The sequence below is a fragment of the Erinaceus europaeus genome, chromosome 9 (assembly GCF_950295315.1).
Source record: "Erinaceus europaeus chromosome 9, mEriEur2.1, whole genome shotgun sequence".
Taxonomy (NCBI): Eukaryota; Metazoa; Chordata; class Mammalia; order Eulipotyphla; family Erinaceidae; genus Erinaceus; species Erinaceus europaeus.
The window spans coordinates 11,751,824-11,774,161 of NC_080170.1; the positions used below are offsets into that span (position 1 = coordinate 11,751,824).

The 22,338-nt window shown below is 44.5% G+C and overlaps 1 pseudogene; it reads left to right on the plus strand.

The window, feature by feature from the left end:
- Nucleotides 1-21,176: 21,176 nt before the first annotated feature.
- Nucleotides 21,177-21,402, plus strand: LOC132540140 (zinc finger protein 706-like; annotated as a pseudogene).
- Nucleotides 21,403-22,338: the final 936 nt, after the last annotated feature.

Sequence of the window (22,338 nt, forward strand, 5' to 3'; positions counted from 1 at the left end):
AGATGTGTGGAGAGGGAGGCAGATCCTCTAAGAACTCTTTCATCTACTCTTTAGTCACTCTCAGGCCACTCCATCTTCTGGGGCCCTAGTCAGGGAATCCTGAGATTCCCACACAGACATGTGGAGCCTAGACCTCGAATAGATCGCTTTCTCTATATTCACTTGTCATGTCCATCAGGAACAACACAGTAGACCCATTTGTGGGCAACCATACAACCTTGCCCTCAATGTGGTAGAGAATGTTCCATCCTCTGAAAAGTGGCTGGATAACAAACTCTATGTACCACCTGAGGAAGAGTCTGGAAATTGGGGCAACTTGGAATGTTCCTATTCATGACCATAGAATGTGAGTTCATGCCCAAAGGGATGCAGAGGTTACATATGCTCCAAAGCTAAATATGGTTTCACTTTAGGTGTGTTTGGCATCTGGACAACTGGAGCACATGAACTTGCATAAATGAGTCAACAAAGAAAGAGCAAATTGTTGTCAAAACTCTGAGAACCATGGCGGCTGACTGAGGGTGGCTGCTGTGGACTTGGTTGGTGGGTGATGTGGAGCTGGAATCCGCCATCTTCTCCTCCTGTAAACCACCATGGACCTGCTAATAAAATGTGGAGAAGGAAACACAAAGAAGAGCTGTGAGAGCTGCGGGGCTTTGGGCAATCGGACCTGCACAGCACAGGTGCAGTGAGGTGAGGGGCCTGTGAGCAGCTGCGTCCCCAGAAGAACCTCAGGGCCAAGGCAGTGCCCTGCCAGTAGCACGGGTCACGGGATATGGAGCGCAGGCTAATTCCAGTCAGAACCTTGGAGAGACATGGCGTCTGGGCAGAGCCCGGGCCCTTGTCACGTGACACAGACCCCACCAGAGCCCAAGGTAGGGGGGACTCCCCTGATTACCACACTGGCCCCAGCATCAGTTGCTGACTCTCCTTTCCTGGAGGTCCAGGTTTGCTTCAGTGTCCTCACAGCATCCTCTGCCTGTCCTGCACGGGGTCGTCACCCTGGGGTCCTTGAATGTCCTGGGATTCTCTCCTCATATGGGGTCCTTGTCACTCTGTGGTCTGCAGGGACTGTCCGGGGCATAGGTGTTCTGGGGAACACCTCTGTGCCGCTGTCCTGGTCATAGCTCACAGTTCCGGCAGGTCAGGTCCACCTTCTACGAGAATTCAGCCCTGGAGGGAGGCCAGGGGTCCTGAGTGGGGAGACTCAGGGCTCCTTCGTGTAGATGAGGGGTGTTCTAATGGGAAGTGGGGGACATTGAGGAGGTGAAATGGGTGGTTCTGAGGAGGAGACATTTCGGTTCTCAGGAACACAAGAGGGGTCCTGGGTGGGATATATGTTGGGATCTGAGGGTGCTTGGGTACTGTGAAGGAGACCAGAGGGGTTCTGAGGTGAGGTATGGGGGTCTTGAGGGGAACAACTGGAGAGTACTTAAGGGAGACATGAAGGTGTTCTGAAGGAGAATGGGAGCTTTGTTGACAAAGCATGGGGCTCTAATGGTTATAGGGGGTCTTCATGGGAACTAAGGGAGCTAAGGGGCAGACATGGTCTCCTAAGTGGGTGCAAAAGGAGATCCATAAGGAAATTGTTAGGGTTCTGAGGAGAGAGAACTTATGGGGTATGGGGGATGGAGGTAGGAGCATCAGGAGACACTAAGTGGGCACCTTGAAGTCCTCAGGGGTTGGGCACAAGAATATCATGAGGTGGTTAGAGAGTCCTAAAGAGGCACATGGGGGACTGAGCAGAGAGAGCTTAAGGGTACTCTGCTGGATGAGGAGTAAGGAGTTCTAAGGAGACAAATAGGGTCCTGAGGAGTGCTCTTCAGGGTCCTGAGGAGATTAGGGGGCCCTAGAATGTAACAGTGGGTCCTAAGAGAGGTGCTGCAGAGAGGGGGTCTTTCATGGAGCCATTGAAGACTACAGAAAGGGTACTTCAGGCTTGAGGGAGGCATCATGGAGGATTCCTCAGTTAGGAGAATATGACAGGAAGCCATTGAGTTCTTCTGGGGGAAGGGAAATACAGGGTCCTACAGAAAACGAGGCTGTGTGTGGGAGCATTGCTGGTTCCAGATAAGCAAGTCCCAGGAGGCCCTGATGTAGGGCATCTATACAGAAAACAAACAAACAAATCAGATGACCCAAAATTCACTCTCCCCACAGTTCTTCTAGCGTTTGCCCTTCTTCCGTAGCCAGTCAACAGTGTCAGGTTGAGCCTGATGTAAAGTTTCGAGACCTCCTTTCAATCTAGAGGTGGCAGTCGTTGACTATGTGGGTCATAGTCTGTCTGTAGCCGCAGGGGCAGTTCGGGTCATCTCTGGCCCCCCAGCGATGGAACATAGTGGCGCACTGGCCATGGCCCGCTTGATAGCGATTGAGGAGGGCCCAATCATAACATGCTAGGTCAAAGCCAGGTTGACACTTGCAGGGGTCTGATGAGGTGTTTGTTCTTGACCTCAGCTGACTGCCAACTCTGTTTCCAAGAGTCTGGAACAGAGAAGTTCAGTGTAGGCGTAGGGGATCAGATTGGGTGACGAGATGTCAAGCGTTGGACAGGGTGGACGAAGATATCCGCGTATATTGGCAGGTCTGGTCGAGCGTAGACTTGGGAAATGAACTTAGATGATGCCGCATCCCGACGAATATCTGGCGGGGCTATGTTGCTAATAACTGGCAGCCATGGAACCGGGGTGGAACGGATGGTTCCAGAAATTATCCTCATGGAGGAATATAATTTGGAATCGACCAAGTGGACATGGGGGCTACAGAACCATACTGGGGCACAGTATTCTGCAGTGGAATAGCATAATGCCAGAGATGATGATCGTAGTGTGGAAGCGCTCGTGCCCCATATGGAGCTGGCCAGTCTTGCAATGATGTTATTCCTCGCGCCCACCTTTGCTGCAGTTTTTATGAGATGTTTGTGAAATGACAGGGTGCGATCGAGAGTAACGCCAAGATAGACTGGCTGGGCTTCATGCCGGATTCTCGTATCGCCAAGCTGCACATTAAGCTCACGCGAGGCCGAGGCATGGTGTAGATGGAAAACAGATGATACCGTTTTTGCAGTGCTAGGGATTAGTCGCCATTTTTTACAGTAATCAGATATCAGAGACATGTCTTTCATGAATGCGAGCAACTACTAAAGCAGTATGATGAGTCGGGTGACCCAGATGTGGCTGACCATCTCATTGCCTCCCTGGATGCAGCACGCCAAGCAGCTGGCAACAACTCACGGAAAGTCTGAATTTCACCCACTCAAGTAGGAAGGCCTGGAAGCTTCTTCACAGACTGGGTGCCGGTAGCCAACCCCCTCCCATCTCCCATCCTCCCGTATCTCCAAACTCAGTGGCCAGTCACCTAACTCAAGTTGGCCGTGCTAAGATCGACCCAGTCTGGAAAAGAGAAATTTCCCACGAGTGGTCATCCCACTTCCGGTTATCTTGTCCATCTCCAAAACTCTCTCCCTTTACACTGTCTGAACTGGAAGACGCTTTGAAGAGGGTTAAACCGGTAACAGCTGCTGGCTATGATAACATCACCCCAGAACTCATTCTTAACCTGGGTCCCGCAGCAAAGAAGTGGCTCGCTTCATTCCTGTCCCACATCTTGGAATCTGAGTCTATGCCCAAAGTTTGGCGTCGTGCGAAGGTAATAGTGGTTTTGAAACCAAAGAAAGACCCAACACTGGCTGCCAGCTATAGACCAATTTCTCTCCTTTCTGTGTGTTACAAACTCCTTGAGAGGCTGCTTGTGTCATGTATTTCTCATCTTACAGAGAAATTCCTATCACCCGCCCAAGCTGGTTTCCGCCCAGGAAGATCTACCTGCAAACAAGCCCTGGCCCTCTCAACTTACATTGAAAATGGATTCCAGAAGAATTTAAAGACGGGTGCTGTCTTTGTTGATCTCACAGCAGCCTATGACACGTTATGGCACCGTGGTCTCCTAGTCAAGATCTCAAGATGCTTGCCTCCATGGGTGGCCAACACCATATCGTTTCTTCTCCAAAACAGAAGATTCCAGGTGCATCTGGGTGACAAGTCTAGCAGATGGAGACTTGTCTCAAGTGGCCTCCCCCAGGGCTCTGTTCTGGCTCCTACGCTATTTAATATTTACATCAATGACCTCCCAGAAACTTCTTCAAGGAAGTTCATCTACGCCGATGACATCTGCTGTGCAACTCAGGCATCAAAGTTTGACATCCTCAAGGAAACACTCCCCACAGTGAGCCACATCAAGTCTAGTATTGGGTAGTGCCAGGGATGAAAAGGGGGGACTCACTATGTAAGTCCTGTACTCTACTGCTGCAGCTCTTCCTGCCCTCAACCCAGTGAATAAGGCAGGTATCATCTAGAAATGACACTGGGACAGCACACTGCAACATGCAGACTATGGCACAAAGAGGATGCTGTAAGAGTGTGGTCATCTAATGAAGGTTTTGGGATGAAGCTGGGTGACTCATGAGGTGAAATCTATTGGATTATTTTCCTTAGAACAGAAATTTGATTTCTTCACAAGTCAGGAGAGACTGGTAGAGTTACAGGATATCTGAATAGAACTTTGAGGTCTCTGAAAAGTGAGGTCAGAGCTGACAGAATCATGCAGTTTTGTTGAGAGACATAGACTTTGTCCACATGTATAAAGTCTAATCATAGAAAACTCTGTGGGTTGAATTGTCAACCACAGACAACTTCCCACCTTCTACAGCCACAGTGCACATTCAAGCAACATCTTACACCTGCCAGCAATCAGATTCAACAGGGCCCAGGCTGGGTGAGTGTGTGTAGCAAACAGATCTCACACTCACACGAGTGTTATTAACACAGTCCATTATTTCAGCCCCTTAGGATAATGGTTTCTCAGTGTATGTGTAGTCATACAAGTGTGGGTACCCAGCGAATTCTGTCATTTTCAATAAATATTCCAAGCACAGTGTAAAAAGATGCCACCCTACCTGTAAATATTAGGGAAGTTAAATGAAATCTCCAGGGATTAAAACTTGGGTTATGCTTATGTTTGTGAACCATATCAGTGGAAAACTACTGGTAGGTTGCTCAAAGCTCTGATCTTTTGTGCTGTGAAATGAAGACATCGTTTCCTTCCAATATGCACAGAAGAAAAACAGAAGACAAAACAATGGTGTGGTAGAGAGATGAAGTTCAAAGTGGAAGTTTAAGCTTGTATGTCTGATGTTGTCCAATGCACATATCTCTTTAGCTGCCCTTTGTTGGTTTTTCCGGAAGCAATAAATCAGGGAAAATTCTTGGGCATCTTGAAAATACATTTAAATCTTCAGTTTAGAAGAGTATATTCATGTATTCAGATGCTATTAACATTAGCATATTGAACTCACCAAGTCACAAGTAAATGCAAATGTGTGAGTCGTGGACAGAAAGGGGCTACCTGTTATTCCAGAGGATAAAAGCCTGTATCTTCTTGGGAGTGACTAGTAACACTCCAAAAACTTACTAGTTGGTGCCACCTCCAGTTTGAGATTTACCAACAAAAATACTGTTGAAGAGAGAAGAGGATCCCCTAAGTTTCACCATATGGACCTGTTAATCTCCACTGCCATTGCCCCTTGGAGGCTGGAGTAACAGCCAGGATCCCCTGTGATGACAGCAGGAGAAGGGAAGGGACAAGGAAACTAAGCAGAAGATACACACTCCCAGTGGTCTGGAAGTGGGGCTGTATAGTAGAAGGATTCCACATTGAACTCGGAGACACACTAAATAACTGCTCAGAACCCACAGAGTACAAAGAAGACTTTTTTGAAACTCTCAGGGCCAAGGTGTGCTGCCTGCCCTGACTCTATCTGCTATCAGAGTAGCTAAACTGGGCATGGGGATTTGGACCCTCAGGGTGTGAGAGTCTCTTTGCATAACCACCATGCTATCTCTCCCACACCCTATTTTATCTCTCGGTCAGCTGTGGGCTATTAAGCTAAAAACCCTACTTAGAGTTAAGAAGCCCTCAGGCTCACATAGCCTACAGAGAACAAAAGGAACTTAAGAGGATTTAAGAGCCCTCTGTGCTTCAGTGAAGGGATTGAGATAACACTGAAACAAATGTTAGTTTCCACAATTGTGAAGTGATTAAGTACCTTACTTCACACAAGTCAGCCCAATCAGGAGTGGATTGAAAGCACTTGCAGAGAGCCCTCACAGTACATTATAGGCAATGTTTAAACCAAGAACAGTGATTGGAGAAATGAACCAGAACAAGAGCCCAGCTAAATGTCTCCCAAAGATAGAAAGAAACACATGAGAATGAGAACCACATCCAAACACTAGTTGACGTATTAGTCACAGAAGTTAGTAGGCATTGCAAGTAAAGCCATCATAAATGAGTAAAGAGCAAATGAGACTATGAAAGTAAACACTAACTATCTCAAGGTATTCAGAGAGCTGAAATCTGAAATAGCTGAGCTAGAGGCACAACTGGCTAACAAAGCTAATGCAATATTAGAAGAGTTTAACAAAATAGAGAACACAGAGATGAGAAGTAGCCAGATTGAGGTTGAATGTGAGAAAACTAAGAAAGCAGTGTAAAAGATGTCAAGTAGACATTAAAAGATATTGAAAACAAAAACAAACATATGAGATGGCTTTAACGAAATAATATATGCAGCATTGGCTTACCAAAAAAAGAAAGAGAGGGAGTTTAAGAAAGAATTATAAAAGACACAGTAGCTGAGAACTTTCATACTGTAGACAACATAAAAGATATAAAACTATGGGGCTGGTGGTGGTGACCTGGTTGAGTGCACATTATACAGTACACAAGGACCCGGGTATGAGCTCCCAGCCCCCACCTGCACGGGAGAAAGCTTTGAAAATGGTAAAGCAGTGCTTCAGGTGTCTCTCTGTCTATTTCCCTGTCTATCTTCTCTGGAGGCATGAGACAAAGTGAGAAACAGAGATGCAGTGAGAAAGTAACTGAGAGAAATTAACACAGAGACACAAGAGCACTTCTCAGCTGTCTCATGGTGTTAAAAAGGACTGAATTTGGGGCTTGGTGGTTCAGGAATGAAAGTGTTTAGCATAACCATTATGCTAAATTAATATCTTATCTGGTAAAGGAAAAGAAGAGCTGTCTTAGTTTTTTCTTTCAACAACTAATGGTGACTTATAAAATTATCCGTCATAGGTATAATCCACACCATTCCCACTCTGTGTTTCATGCCCCCAAGCCCTGCAGCAATTGCAGCAATTTGTCCCAAAGACACAGACTCTTAAACTTCAGAACGGGCTGCTTTGAATCAGAAAGGGGCCTGGCACCTTGTTATTTCAAAAGTAAAACGTTGGTGCACAAGAATCCATTAGTCAGATGTTACTATAAAAGATGCAGAGTACGGAAAGCTGTTCATTTATAAATATTATATCCAAAACCTAGCCAGGAAAAGTTGAGTAGGATATTGTATACTTTATTTAAAATATTGTATACTTTATTTCAATGTTTTCTTCTGATTCGGGAATCAGGACCCCCCTAGCCCCAAAATTATTCCGCTCAAAACCGCCCATGTCTCTCCCTCTGGACCCATCATGTATACCCTATAGAACAATTAGTATCTCCCTGGGGACCCCCATGCGTCCCTGTCACAATCCCCTATATTCCCCTCTCATAGCCACCACGCCACTCGAAAACTTTCACTCATATCTCCCTTGTAGGAGCTCCCACCCCAATTCAGAACACCCACTATGCTTCCCCCACAGGACTCACTCACATCTCTGCCTCAGGAGCCCCTGTTACAGAAAGGATCCCCAAAGCACAAGACTAGAGACATTTCTTGGTGAAAGAGTGGAGTTTTATTACACTGGTGTACAGGAGATCCAGATCATACTCCCAGAGAGATAAGAGAACAGGAAATCGATCAGCAGAGATTAAGGAAAACAGAGTTCTGGCACTAGAAATTCTCTAGAGTGGTACCATGCTTATCATATGTTTTTGGACAGGGTTTCCTTTTTATAAATAAAAATGTGTATATATATATGAAGTAAGCGTCCATGTGGTGGCACACCTGGTGGAGCTCACACCTTACAGAGCACAAAGATCTGGGTTGAACCCCTGGTTCTCACCCACAGGGGCTAAGCTTCACAAGCTGTGGAACAGTGCTCCCAGTGTCTATTTTTAATTTCTTTAATGGCTGTTAATGGTTTGTAGATGACAGTAAATACAAGAGTTTGTACATGCATAAAAATTCCCAGTTTTAGCCACCACTAGGTCCTCCTCTGTGTTCATGTTTCAGGACTTGTCCCCTCCTCCCCCAGTCACCTTTGAAACTTTTACTCTGGTGCAGTAAACCAACTCCAGTCCAAGGTCTGATTAGTGTTTTCTCTCCTGTTCTTGTTTTTCAAATTTTGTCTATGAGTGAGACCATCTCATATGCGTCTTCTGTTTCTGATTTACCTCATTTAACATGAGTCCTTCAAGCTCCATCCAGGATGGGCTGAAAACAGTGACATGACTGTTTTTAAAAGCTGAGTAGAATTCCATTGTGTATAGAGACCAGACCTTGCTCAGCCACTCATCTGTTGTTGGACACCTAGGTTGCTTCCAGGTTTTGGCTATTACAAATTGTCTGCTATGAAAACAGATAGATGGGGTGACCTGGCTGTGACTAAAGCGTCATTGCATGCCAGTCTTGGCCCCGTTCTGTTTTTGTAAACCTTACTTTGTGAGAGACAGTAAGCTTTACAGTGATTGTGGGACATGGAATATAAGGTTGATGAGGAGTCTAAGTAGAAACTATTTCATTAGATACTTTAAGGTGTCTTTTTAGTTCTTTCTACTTGCTTGCTTCACTTATTGACGCAATGCAGACTACTATGAGCTTTTGCTTTCAGATATATATTTTCCCGTAACTCATGGATACATGTACATATTTATACCCTATCTCATGGGCCCGGGTGTATATCTAGGTCCTGACGTATTGTTAAGCAGTGTGCCACTCAAAAGGAAGTTAAGGGGTCCTCTGAGCTAGGAAGGGTCTCAGCCAAGTAATGAAGCTGAAAAGTTGACATTCCAAGCCTGAGGTCTTTATCTACTAGGTACTCTTTAACCCCAAGGCACCACCAATTGGCCCACATTTTATGATTTATTTATCTCTTTCTTTTTTTTCTTTTTCACTAGAGCACTGATCAATACTGGCTTATGGTGGTACAGGGTAGTGAATCTGGGACTTTGGATCCTCAGGCAGGAGATTCTCTTTGCATAACCATTATGTTATCTCCTCTTTTCCATTTTATGATTTTCACCAGTGTTCTTTTCAGATTCAAGTGGTGTTGCTTTTGGAGATTAAACCTGGGACAGTGGATCCAAGGCTTGAGACTCTATTTGCATAATCATTGTTACCCCCACCCCAGACTCTACCAGAAATTTTCAAATGTGGTAAAGAAACTGAAATACTCTTATTTAAGTTAAATATAGGAATCTTGTAAGGGACAGAAAATATACTTCACAGAATCCACTCTTTGGCAATTCTCATTCTCTTGACAAGGTTTTTTGAGTTACCTAAACAAGGTTTCCTGTTACATTGTAGTGCTGTTTTCTAGTTGTCCATAAATGATCACTCAGTGTGTCTGGATATGTCTGTGATAATGTGGAAAGAGACATAGATTTGTCTGGAAGATGCAGAAAGGTGACTGCAGCAAAATGCCCTCAGATGCCTATATTCAAGTATCCTTAATTCTAAGTGTTCCTCCTTCCTTTCTCTCTTTCTTTCTTTCTTCCTTTCTTTCTTTCTTTCTTTCTTTCTTTCTTTCTCTCTCTCTTTCTCTCTCTTCCTGTATTACTTTTTCTTCTTTTGTATTACATTTAAAGAAAAGAGTCTGTAACATATCTAGAGTTTCCAGATTCTCTTCATTCTGGGCTTCTTCTAAGCTCCCAAAACCTTATTTTTCATTTCTGCACACACACACATTTGATATCTGTTTCTTGCTGTCAAGGAGTTCAGGATGCTGCAACTGGATGTTGTCTTTCTTCATCAGACATCAGCTACAACCCACACTTATTTATTTAATTACTTATATTTAACAGGACACTGTGTGCTGGATTGGTTTGAATTTGGATCCTCAATTAGGAAATCCTCTTTGCATAAACATTATGCGATCTATCCCTGACCCACACTCTGGGTTTAGGGACAATCCCTGGGAAATGTCATCTACAACCCACCTAGCTATTCCCTTCATCCCCATGACTCTGGGGATGTAGAGACCAATATCTGATTTAGAAAATAATTGGAGGTTTGGCATTGGATACTGGGCTACCGTGCTAAGTACAGTGTCCCAAGCATTTGAGAGTTTTCCTGTCTTTCCCATGATGAACATTAATTGTTGTGTGTTTCATTGCTTGGGAAACAAATCTGGGCAGAGAGAAATTGGAAATCAACATTTCCTCATCAAAATGATCCTAGAGTTCAATGAAATAAATTACACAGAAACATACCTAGTTAATAGAACACTCAATTTTACACAAAGAGTTAGATAGGGATATATACTCTTTAGATAATCTCTTTCTCTCTCTCCCTGCTTACTCCCTTGGTGTATATCTCTTCCTGTTTCTCTCTCTCTCCCTCTCTCACCACTGCTCAATATATATGTACAGGAATTGTTGGAGACCTTAGTCAGCATGCCCTATCTTTTACCATAGAATGTCCTCACAGGCTCAGGTTTATGACACACCCAGAGAAAGCTTCAGGTATTATGCTTTTACCACAAATCAAAGGACAGTGTGAGAGCAGTGTTGACTGTCATTTAAATCCATTCAAACCATGGCAGATGGGAGAGGGATCACCCCAGATTCTTACTACAGGACCTGAAGTAGAACGTTCTCTGAATTTCCACCCAGAGTTCAGCCTTCCCATTTTTTTTCTCAACTTTTTGTATAGGACATAAATAAATTGAGAGGGGAGGGCATGATAGAGAGGAAGTTGGAAAAACATGTATCTGCAAACCTGCTTCAGATGAACCTTCAGGTGGGGATCTGGGCAGTGGAACAGAGATCCCTGCATGGATCCTTGTGCTTCACACTATGTGCTGTTAACCTGCTACAACACTGTCTGCCCCCCACCCACCCACATGCTTAACATTCTCAATGCTTGAGAGTTCTTGACCAGTCCCTGGTCTTTTGATAATAATCTGGCCAATTCTACACCTCAAACTCATGGTTTGAACACATGGCCTCAGTAGGCGTATCAACTACAAATGTGACATTTTAGTTAAATGTCAGACATTGAATTTAAAACAGAAGGGGTCTTCTATGACTAGCAATGTATTTTCTGTTGTGCAAAAATAATTGGAATCAAGGTACAAATGGTCTGTATTTTTTTTAGATAACTTTATTTCTTTAAAGGGGAGGTAGTGTTTTACTGTCTTTAATACAAGTACAAATTTCTCAGTTTTGTGCAAAACATTCTAACCCCAGCCTAGATCCTCCCCCACCTTCTACACAAGGAACAGAATGTGACACCTGCAGAGTCCATTACTTTGGTGCAGTCATGGACCATGTCCAGGATATGTTTAATTACATCAGAGAGAAGAGTTTCCTATGGGACACAAAGATACAATTTAGAGCCACACTCTGAGACAGGTCTGCAAATGTAATGCCCTGTCAGTAGGGCCATCTCCCCCAATGGTGATGGTCTCTTTTGTATCTGTGTTAGTGTCACTCTGAGGATGACCACTGGGGGGTATCAGGTTGCAGGAAGAGTAGCTGGAAAGAAATGCATGTTTATAGGGACCATGTTCTGGAGTTTCCATTCATTTAGCTGAGGGTTCTTCCATTGTGCCCTATCCCCTGAGGACCACAAGGTACTCACTTAAGGTCTCCTGACGCTCCAGCCTCCAGACCCCATCAGTTCTCCCTGCTCAGAACTCTAATACCTTCTTTCAGGATTTGCCCTTTCCTCCTGCTTAGGACTCCATGTCTTCTCCCTTAGCACCCCTAGGACTCTTGAAGACCCCTATACCTATTAAGAGCCTCATGCCTCGTCAACAGAACCCCCATTATCCTTCGGAAAAATCCCATATCCCTCTTAAGTACATCCCAGTTGTTCCCCGCAGGACTCTCATGGCTCCCCTCAGAACTGAACAAGTTTCCTGCTCAGTACCCCATCACTCTCAGGACCGCAACATGCCTCCCACTGAGGACCCTTCATGTGTCTCCTCAGAACCTCCCACGTCATGCCCCCAATGGTCCCCACTTCCCCTTAGGACCCTCCACGGCTCTCCTGAGGACCCCATGTGAGAGTGAGGACCCCAGGGCAGCCAATACCCCAGGTTGACGACCCCACACAGGACAGGCAGATGCGGCATCATCTAAGTTCATTTTCCACGTCTATGCTCGACCGGACCTGCCAATATACACGGATATCTTTGCCCACCCTGTCCAACGCTTGACGTCTCATCACCCAATCTGGTCCCCTATGCCTACACTGAACTTCTCTGTTCCAGACTCTTGGAAACAGAGTTGGCAGTCATCTGAGGTAAAGAACAAACACCTCATCACAGACCCCTGCAAGTGTCAACCCGGCTTTGACCTAGCACGTTATGATTGGGCCCTCCTCACTCGCTATCGAACAGGCCATGGATGGTGCGCTGCTATGTTCCATCGACGGGGAGCCAGAGATGACCCGAACTGCCCCTGTGGCTACAGACTGACTATGACCCACATAGTCAACGACTGCCATCTCTCCAGATTCAAAGGAGGTCTCAAAACTTTACATCAGGCTCAACCTGATGCTGTTGACTGGCTATGGAAGAAGGGCAAATGCTAGAAGAAGAAGGACAGGCAGAGGTTGCTGTGAGGACACTGGAATGAATCCGGACCTTTAGGAAAAACTCTGAATCTGGGGACTGGGTGGGTTTCATTGGTTCCCTGGGCTCTGGTGGGGGCTGTGTCACATGACAAGGACTCTGGCTCTACCCAGACACCATGTACCCCCAGATCCTGACTGGACTCAGCCTCTGCTCCATGTCTCATGACTATTCCCATGGGCAGGGCGCTGCCTGGGCCACGGGGCCCTTCTGGGGACACTGCTGCTCACAGCCCCCTCACCTCACTGCACCTGCACTGTGCAGGCCCCGCTGCCCGAGCCTCTACAGTTCCCACAACTCCTCTTTGTATTTCCTTCTCCATGTTTTATGAATGGGTCCATGGTGGTTTACCTGACATCTAATATACATGTCCACCGATGTCATTGTCTGGGGATATGATTTCATGGCTGGAAAAAAAGCCTAGGAAGCTGTATCAGGGAAGAGAATAGCTTCCAAATATCTGAAAGGTCTATAAATATTGACTGTAGACCACATTGATTTGATCTGAGACCCACATTCAACTTGGGAGTATATGTAACCTCTGCGTCCCTTTAGGTCTGAACTCACATTCTGTGGCCATGAATAGGAACATTCCAAGCTGCCCTAATTTCTGGACCCATCTTCCAGATGGGTCCAGTTTGTTATCCAGCCACTTTTCAGAGGATGGAACATTCTCTACCACATTGAGGGCAAGGTCCTATGGTTGCCCACAAAGGGGTCTACTGTGTTGTTCTTGATGGACATGACAAGTGACTATAGAGAAAGAGATTTATTCGAGGTCTAGGCTCCACATGTCTGTGTGGGAATCTCAGGACTCCCTGACTAGGGCCCCAGAAGATGGGGTGGCCTGAGAGTGACTAAAGAGTAGACTAAAGAGTTCTTACAGGCTCTTCCTCCCTCTCCACACATCTGCTTCAGCATACACAACTCCCATTTCTCTTCTTGCAAAGATAAAAGCTCTGGCAGTTGGGTCAAGGAGCCAGTAGCTTCAAAATGAAGTGTTGGACTTTGAAGCATGAGCTCTCAAGTTCTGTCACCAGCATCACATGTGTCAGAGCAATGCTCTCATTCTTTCTCTCTTCACTCATTAAAAATGTTTTATTTTTCATTAGAGAAGTTATGGTGCATTTTTGCATTAAACACAAATATACGTCCTGACATTTCTGACAACCTAATATACATGAATGGGGAAGATAGCATAATGGTTATGTGAAATACTTTCATGCCTGAGGTTACAAAGTCCCAGATTCAATCCTCCACACAGCTATAAACCAGAGATGAACAGTGAGTGCTCCAGTCTCTCTTTGTCTGATACAATTAAAACAAAGAAAATAGATTTATTTGTCATTTATTTAAAGAAATAAAAGATAAAAGCTGTGTTCCCCTACTCCTCACCCATCTTAATCTCTTCTGTCCATTTAAGTATTTCATACAGGCTCCCATCCCATCTCCACACATGGGGACCACCTCATCATCCTTCCAATGTCTGGCCTCTTCCCCAAACCTGCCTCTCTAACTATATTCACAGGTCACACATAGCCCAAAAAATTACCCGTCCCTTTGACTCTAACATGTGGTGGAGTGTGTTACCCTTATGGAACAATATTGCCATCAGAAAATTGCATTTCTCATCCTAATTCCCAGAGAGAGGCCCTTCCAATTAGTAGTAAAGTTAACCCTAAAATTAGAGTATTTTATTTGTTCCAACTCTACGATCTGGATTGGTGGAATTGAAAGACTCCTAAAAATTCAGATCCCATACAGTTGATTTTAGCCAATACAGATAGGATCTTTAGGGTGGGTCTTAGGGAATCACACCCTAGGCCTTTATAAGATCTGAGTTGTGTCTCACATACTGGTAGAAGCAGACAGGAGCAGACACATCTCTGCACTCTGTGACCTCCAGGCCTCCTGCCCATATCAGAGCAGAGGCAGTGTGGAATCTCTGCAGATTTGGACCAAGCCTCATCCCTACACTCCAGAGCCTCCAGAACTCCAGACCTTCATCAGAGCAGAGAAAGTTACTACTCTCTGTTGATGTAGGAGTAGACCCTCTAAGAAGACAGACAACCCAAATAAAAATGAAGGTGAGTTAGCAGTAACCTTCCATATTTGCCTGTGGGAATTTTTTTTCTTCATTAAAAAATGTATATTGGGTAGGTAGCATAGGATGATGAAACAGTCATGCATACCTGATTTTGCAATGTACACTGATCAATCCCACAAAGCTGAGCAAAATTCCGGTAAAAAAAAAAAAAAGGAATAAAAAAGAAAAGGTACAGGAAAAAGTGTCTAATCCTCTGGGAGGTGTTTAATGTATAAGCATTAGGTCCTGATTTTTAGACCCTGCAACTCGTAGGCCTATCACGTTTTGTTCTCTTTCTAATTATCATTAATAAATAAACCTTTTTATTTAAGCTAGAGAGATATCTCATTGTGTAGCATAGCGCTTGAAAGACATCAAGTACGAGAATATCTCCCCACTCTTCGTCTCTCTCTCACTCTTCATCTCACCAAATGAGGAAAAAGTATAGCCTGGTATATTAAAAATATTCTTGGAAAGGGGATCAGTGAATTAATTGCACATGGAGTGAAGTGTAGAGACCTGCTCAGGATCCTGATTTGAGTCCCTGATGCCCCCCAGCAGTGGGTGTCGCTTCCTAAGTGGTAAATCAGAGGCTTATCTTTCTCTCCCCCTCCCATTTTCTCTCTGTCCTATCCAATAACAACAGGGATAATAACAACAATAAACAATAAGGGCAACAACAGGGAAAAAATAGCCTCCAATGGCACTGAGTTCCAGTGTAGGTACTGATCCCCAGGGATCACGTTAGAGAATAAGAAAAAAAAAAAAAAGTCTTGACACCAGAAAAAAACAGTAATCAAATAATCGTTGAAGGGATTAGCTTCGTTGGCAGACATACAGGCTTGGATAGCCTGAGGCTCCCAATTCGATCCCCAGCACTGCACGTACCAAAGTAGTACACTTTTTATATAAAAAAAGAAAAAGAAAGAAATTGTGTGGCCTGGGGCAGAGAGCTGGCTCACTGAGTAGGGCATTCTCACAGCTTAGGTTCAAGTCAGGGCATCACAGGGGTGTGCTATGGAAATGGAAGAAGCCCCAGTGCTCCTCTACCCTAGAGTTACCTGAAAAAGAAAGGCTTGAGAGTTGTGACATTACTCCTGTAGGAGACTTTGGCCTGGGGGATGACAAAGAAAAATAAAATGACCTGAAGCCTGTCCAGAGCCATTTTCAACATCAAAGTCTCACTAGGAAGACCCAAGACTGCTTTGGAACCCCTCGCAGCAAACCTCACTTGTTTGCTGCTTTATGAGCAGTAGTCTGAGCTGCTGTGAAACCTTCTATACTTTCTTTCATTATTTCCTATTTATTTATTTATTTATTTATTTATTTATTTATTTATTTTTACCAGAGTATTGCTCAGCTTTGACTTATGGTGGTGTTGGCCAGGGAGGGGTTGAATATGGGACTTAGAGCCTCAGGCAGGAATCTCTTTGCATAACCACTTAACTCTCTCCCTCACACCTGAAAATTGGTTCAGTACTCCTTAGTCCAGAGCAGAAGGGATTAACATAATGGAGCATTCTGTTTTCACAAGGCTCCCTGGAGGAGTTTCAGCAATGTTCTGCTTTGCTGGCATCTTTTAAATTCATTCATTATATTATGTAATATCATGTCATATCATATCATATCATATCATATAAATTATGAGAAAGATAGGAGAGAAAGAACCAGACATCACTCTGGTAAATGTGCTGTTAGAGATTGAACTCAGGATCTCATGCTTGAGAATCCAATGCTGTATAAACTAGACCAAATCCTGAACTAGACCACTAGACTTCTTATTTTCTACACATAGACTGAAATGGAGCATGTTTGGGCCAGCAAAACAGCTCACTGACAGTCCACTGCTTTTCCATATCTGTCATCCAGGTACAAGACCTTCCTTTACCACATTGAAGGAAAGTTTTCTCTTGTCATTCTGCCTGAATTAGGCCAACCTGAGTGGGAAAATCGTTCAGAGAGCATCAACCACAAAATCTGTTTGATTTGTACTTTCATTTATATAATGGGTTAAATTATTTCATTACTCATAATCCAATCAAGAAGGCATTTTGATGGGTGTGTGAAATAGCAAAGTAGTTATGCAAAGAGTGTGTCATACCTGAGACTCTGAAGTCCCTCCTTCAATCCCCTGCACCACCATAAGCCAGAACGGAGTAGAACTCTGGTTTCCAGAAATGGTAAAAACAACATTTTGACTACATAAATATTAACTTTCTCTTTCCCTTTTATGTAGGAAGAGGTATTTCAGACTGAAACTATTTCCCACAAAATGGAAGGAGAGGAGAAAGAAAAAACCCAAGAAACAGAAAAGACTTCAGGTACTGTGTTCTAAGTCATATGTGTGTGTGTGTGTGAGTGTTAGACACAGCTTTCTCAGATCAGCTCCATCATATGCCTGATCTAATTTCCTCTTGCAGGCTCTGGCCAAGGGCAGTTCTAGTAGAGGGGTCAGCTCAGTGTCCTGGAAGCTCTCTGGCACTGTCTCTGAGCCTGTGTGGGGAAAAGACCAGGAGGCAGTACCAATCCCTTCTAGGACTGGGATGTCAGCTCCACAGTCTCAGAACACTTTGAAACATTAAATGAGCGTTTGGGTGGTGATGCACCTAGTTAAGTGCACAAAGTACTATGCTCAAGCACCCACACAAGGAACCAGGTTCTCCCACTCCCCACCTACACCAGGGATGCTTCACAAATGGTGAAGCAGGGCCCCAGGTGTTCTGTCCTATAGAATAAATGTAAACAAGAAAGAAAGAGAGAAAGAAAGAAAGAAAAGAAGGGAAAAAGGGAGATGGAACGAAGGAAGCAGCTTCCAGGGGCAGTGATTCATAGTGATGGCACTGAGCACCAATGATAACCCTAGAAGCAAACAAGAAAGAAAGTGATCAAAGACAGAAACATTGACTGAACCATGATTATTCTCTCGCTGCTAATGTCTATATTGTCAGGCATGGACCTTGAGCAAGGTTTAGACACACACTACTCTCTCCTATCCAGGGGCTGTGCCTTAGGCAGATTCTAAATCCTGATCTTTGTTGGGAGGATGGTTGAAGCAGTTCCCAAGAACTGAGTAAAGGCATGTCTGGGCTTGAGTATTGAAAGAGGGGCTCTGAGGAACCTCTCACTCAAAGGTGCACTGAGTGATGTGGAGTCGTCCCAATTTCTCCATCCTTTTAGGTGCCTCCCCCATTGCGGGGAATATTGTTCCAACTTGGAGTCAATCTGAGATCAGGATTTTCCTTGAAGAATGGGAGTCCCTCAGAAAGCAAGGGCATCTGAAGTACAAGATTGCAGCCCTCGTCATTTCCCGGAGACTGGGTATGAGAGGCATCATGAAGAGCAAAAGAGAGTGTTTTCTCATGTTGAAGAACATGGCTGATATGTATTGGACTGTCAAGAATGCCAACAAGAAGCCAAGGAGCCAGCCCTTACCGTGTCCATTTGGAGACGTCCTGAAAAGGATCTTGGAATACAGAAGAAAGGAGGATCCCTCAGGTGTGTGCCTTCTCTGCCTTAGATGGCCTTGAGGGAGGGATTGCAGCCAGCCAGGCTCACATACTCCCTGCGGAGCTCAGAGCTGGGAGCTAACCTACGCACAACTTCCCCCTGCATCAGCAGAAAGAACAAGATATTCTCAGGGCCTCCAGTTTCTTATTTGACTAAGGCCCTAGGACATATATTCCTGGACTGAATGAGCTGGGTCCAGTGAGTTCAAGGGTTGGTGGTCGGGGTTGGGGGGTGATGTCCTCATGTGTTTGCAGGTGCCATTGATCTCTCTCTCTCTCTCTAGATCCTCCCTGTGCAGAAGGGGTCTCACTGACTCCTTCTTCTGATCTCCAGCCTCCTGAGTACCAGGTCTTATATCCCTCTGATGGCCAGTTGTGGTCCCCACAATATGCGAACAACCAGCTGTGGACCCCACACTATGTGGGTGGCCAGCAGGGGTTCCCACAAAATATGGATGCCCAGCGGTGTTCCCCACACTATTTTGATGGCCAACTGTGGTTTCCACAAAATATGGGTGCCCAGCAGTGTCAACCACAATATGTGGATGGCCAGCTATGGTTCCCACAAATTATGGGTGCTGAGCAGTGTTCACCACAATATGTGGATGGCCAACTGTGGTTTCCGCAAAATATGTGTGCCCAGCAGTGTCCACCACAATATGTGGATGGTCAGGTGTGGTTCCCACAAAATGTGGGTGCCCAACCATGGTGCCCGCAAATTGGGATGTGCACAGGAGTTCACGTACCCTCATGGAAGCCCCAGGAAGTGGCTCCAACGAGCCAACACTTGGTTCCTGCCATCCTCCCGACTGCCTCTGATCCCCAGCGGTCATCCTCTACTGATGCTAACATAGATACAAATGAAAGCATCAACATCTAGGGAAGATTGTTCTACGGACCAAGCACTGGACTTACATGCCATGTAGCAGTGTGGCTCTGGCTTGTCTCTTTCTGTGTCACTGGAAACTCTTCTCTGGAACTTGGACTGGGTTTGGTATATTACACTGAAGTAAAGAATTTTGGTGGGGTGTGGCATGAGTCTTGAGGTGGGGGCTTTCAGGTCCTGGTGCAGGATGCTGGAGGACCGAAGTTCAGTGGGAGAATATTTTACAGAAAACTGACAGTTTACACATATAACAACAACTGCATTTTCTTTTCTATGTAAACTAGTAATTTCCCCAATAAAAAGATAAATCAGTCTAAAACATAACAGACAGACAATTTCCCTTTATGTTTGTACAAAAACAGTGAGTGTATTGCTACTCAGTCGTGGCTTTTTCCTTTCCAAGGACAAGGGAAATGGTGGAGCAATATTTGCCTTTTTTCTCTCTCCCAAGAAAAGAAAAATAAAACATTGGAACTGGAATCTTTGTTAGCAATACTGCACCACTGTGAGCATCTGGGCTCACTCACCACTACTGCATTGAGAAATAGCACAATTCCAGTAGCCAGGGACACAGCTCAGTCATGGACCAAATCTCTATTGATGAGCGGGGATGCAGTGCATCAATCAGTCTCTCTTCATTAGAAAATCCTGTCCTTTATGTCTCCTGAGGCGGAAGTGTAAGGAAAACTTTCTATGTAGGATATTGGGTGGGTAGAAGGAAAAAATGGGTGAACCAGAGGTGATTAAACGGTGTAAAACAGGATGTGACTAGGAGAGGGGGCAGTGTAGAAAGAGGGCATGAACCAGTGGGGATTAAACCAGTGCGGGACTCAAACAGAACAATAAACCACAAATAGACCGCAACGTTAAGCAATGCTAGTGAACCTAAGGTGATGATCAAAACAGAAGGGGTCTTAGAAGAGAGAATTAGAAGCAGACCAACATAGAAGAGATCCAAAAGTTTGTAAATGTGTTCTCAGAATGCATTCTCATCACCTTTAATAGAAATGGCATTTTCCAGTTTCATGGAAATATGCTCTGCTCCATTCTTCTCTCTCTTGCTCGGAGGGTGGACCTCAGTATTTCTGAGAAGGCAGACTCTTGTTTCAAGCCTAAAGTTCGCATTTAAGAAATACATTACATACTGGATAAATTAAATTAAAATTAATTTGGCGATAACAAGTTTGGGCAAGTGTGACCTATGCAAAGTGTTCTAATGTCTGGAAAACAGCACTAAAAAGAATCCAGATCATCTAGTTTAAACACCATCTAGTTTAGAAGAGCCCCACCCTTTTCAGGTGGGGAGGGGGTGTGTCTTGGGATGCCAGGAGAATTCTTATTCTTGATCCTTTGACAGGGGTAGTGAGACTAGGTGAAGTCCTTGATTTACAATCCAGGAGAAAGGCAATCAATGTTTATTGCAATTAATCCACCAATACGACAGTGATCCATGGGTCTGCAAACCATCTGTGCTCTGCATCAATGATTACAGAGTTCAGGGACAGACAAATAACTCACTCGGATAGCATGTTCTTTACCATGTGCATGACGCAGTTTCACACACAGTGTTCTGAGAAAAGGTTTTGCAATGGTATCTGTTTTTCTTCTTTTCTTACTCGTGTAAAAAAAAACTTATGGCAGTGTGCGAGGGCAGGCATGTCTTGGAGTGGCTTCTTCCAAGGCCAAGGTGGCAGTGGGCATGTGCGGTGACATCAGTGGCAGCAGAGAGTGCCAGGAAAGCTGTTGTGTTCCTGCTTCCTCTTTCCCTTCCCAGGTCGCTGGAAGAGGCCTAAACAGGACTGGTTGTGATCCCCTTTCCATTCCCCGCCCCAAGTACCTACCCATACCTCTCAAACCATGTGCTAGAATGTCCCAGCCCAGATATGGATTGTGGACAGCACAAGATTATGTCCCAGCAGAAAAATGCTCAAAGCAAGCTGTACTAAAGAAGAAGGACATGATCACAAGATTGCATCTAAAGATACCTTAATACATTCCTGCAATCTCTGTAGGACACAAATGTTAGACCCTAAGACCTTCAAGCCACACTTTGAAATCAAGAATCCTAAGACTCTACTTCCTCCAGAATTGGCTGATGGTCAGGCATAAAATCATTTATGGGTGAATTCATAACACCGTGAACTGCATTATCACTGAGAGTTCTCACAGTCTGTGCAGCTTGTCGACTCATACAAGACACAAACCCTTTTAATGCAACCCTTTTAGACAAATCACATTCTCAGTTATCCATCTGAGAATACGTACTGGAGAGAACCCCTATGAGTGGAAGAGGATATGGAAATTTTTTTTTTCATTTATTTAAAAAAGGAGACATTAGTCTAGGCTTTTGAGAGAGTCCGCATATCAAATACACAGCGTATATATTTAAAAGACTTAGTCTGTGTTTTAAAAACTTCAAGACATACAATTATTTTTCCCCTCTCATATTAATTAACTAGTGATTTCTATGACTACACTTTACTAGGAGTGTACATAAACACCATTCTCACCACCAAAAGACTGTGTCCCATCCCACCCACCCTCACACCCACCGGTCCAGGAAGCTGCATGTCTACCCCTCACCACAGGGTTTTTACTTTGGTGCCCTACTTTCAATTTAGTCAGTTCCTGCTTTTAGTTTCCCCTTCAGATCTTCTTTCTCAACTTCAAAAGCAACCAATGGCACAGCTATCTACAAGATACTGGGTACTATACAGCAAACCCTAACAAAAGGGCTTTTCAAAGTTAACCCAATTACCAAATAATATGATGATAACATTAACTATCCATTGTCTTTTTGAAAGCTAAAACAGCGGGAACCTCACATCTCAACTCTAGAGCCTATATTTCCCCCAGTCCTGGAAGGTTAGGATAGGGCCCACATTCCTGCCTGCCTCTCCCAATCCATATCAAATAATATTGCATCAGCCGATCACAATCTAATCAACACAAGGATTGCCACCTCAACATGCTTGAGCTCAGACTGTGTCCAGCGACTTCACGTGTGGAATGACAACCCTTCAGCTTCATTACTTGGGTGAGACC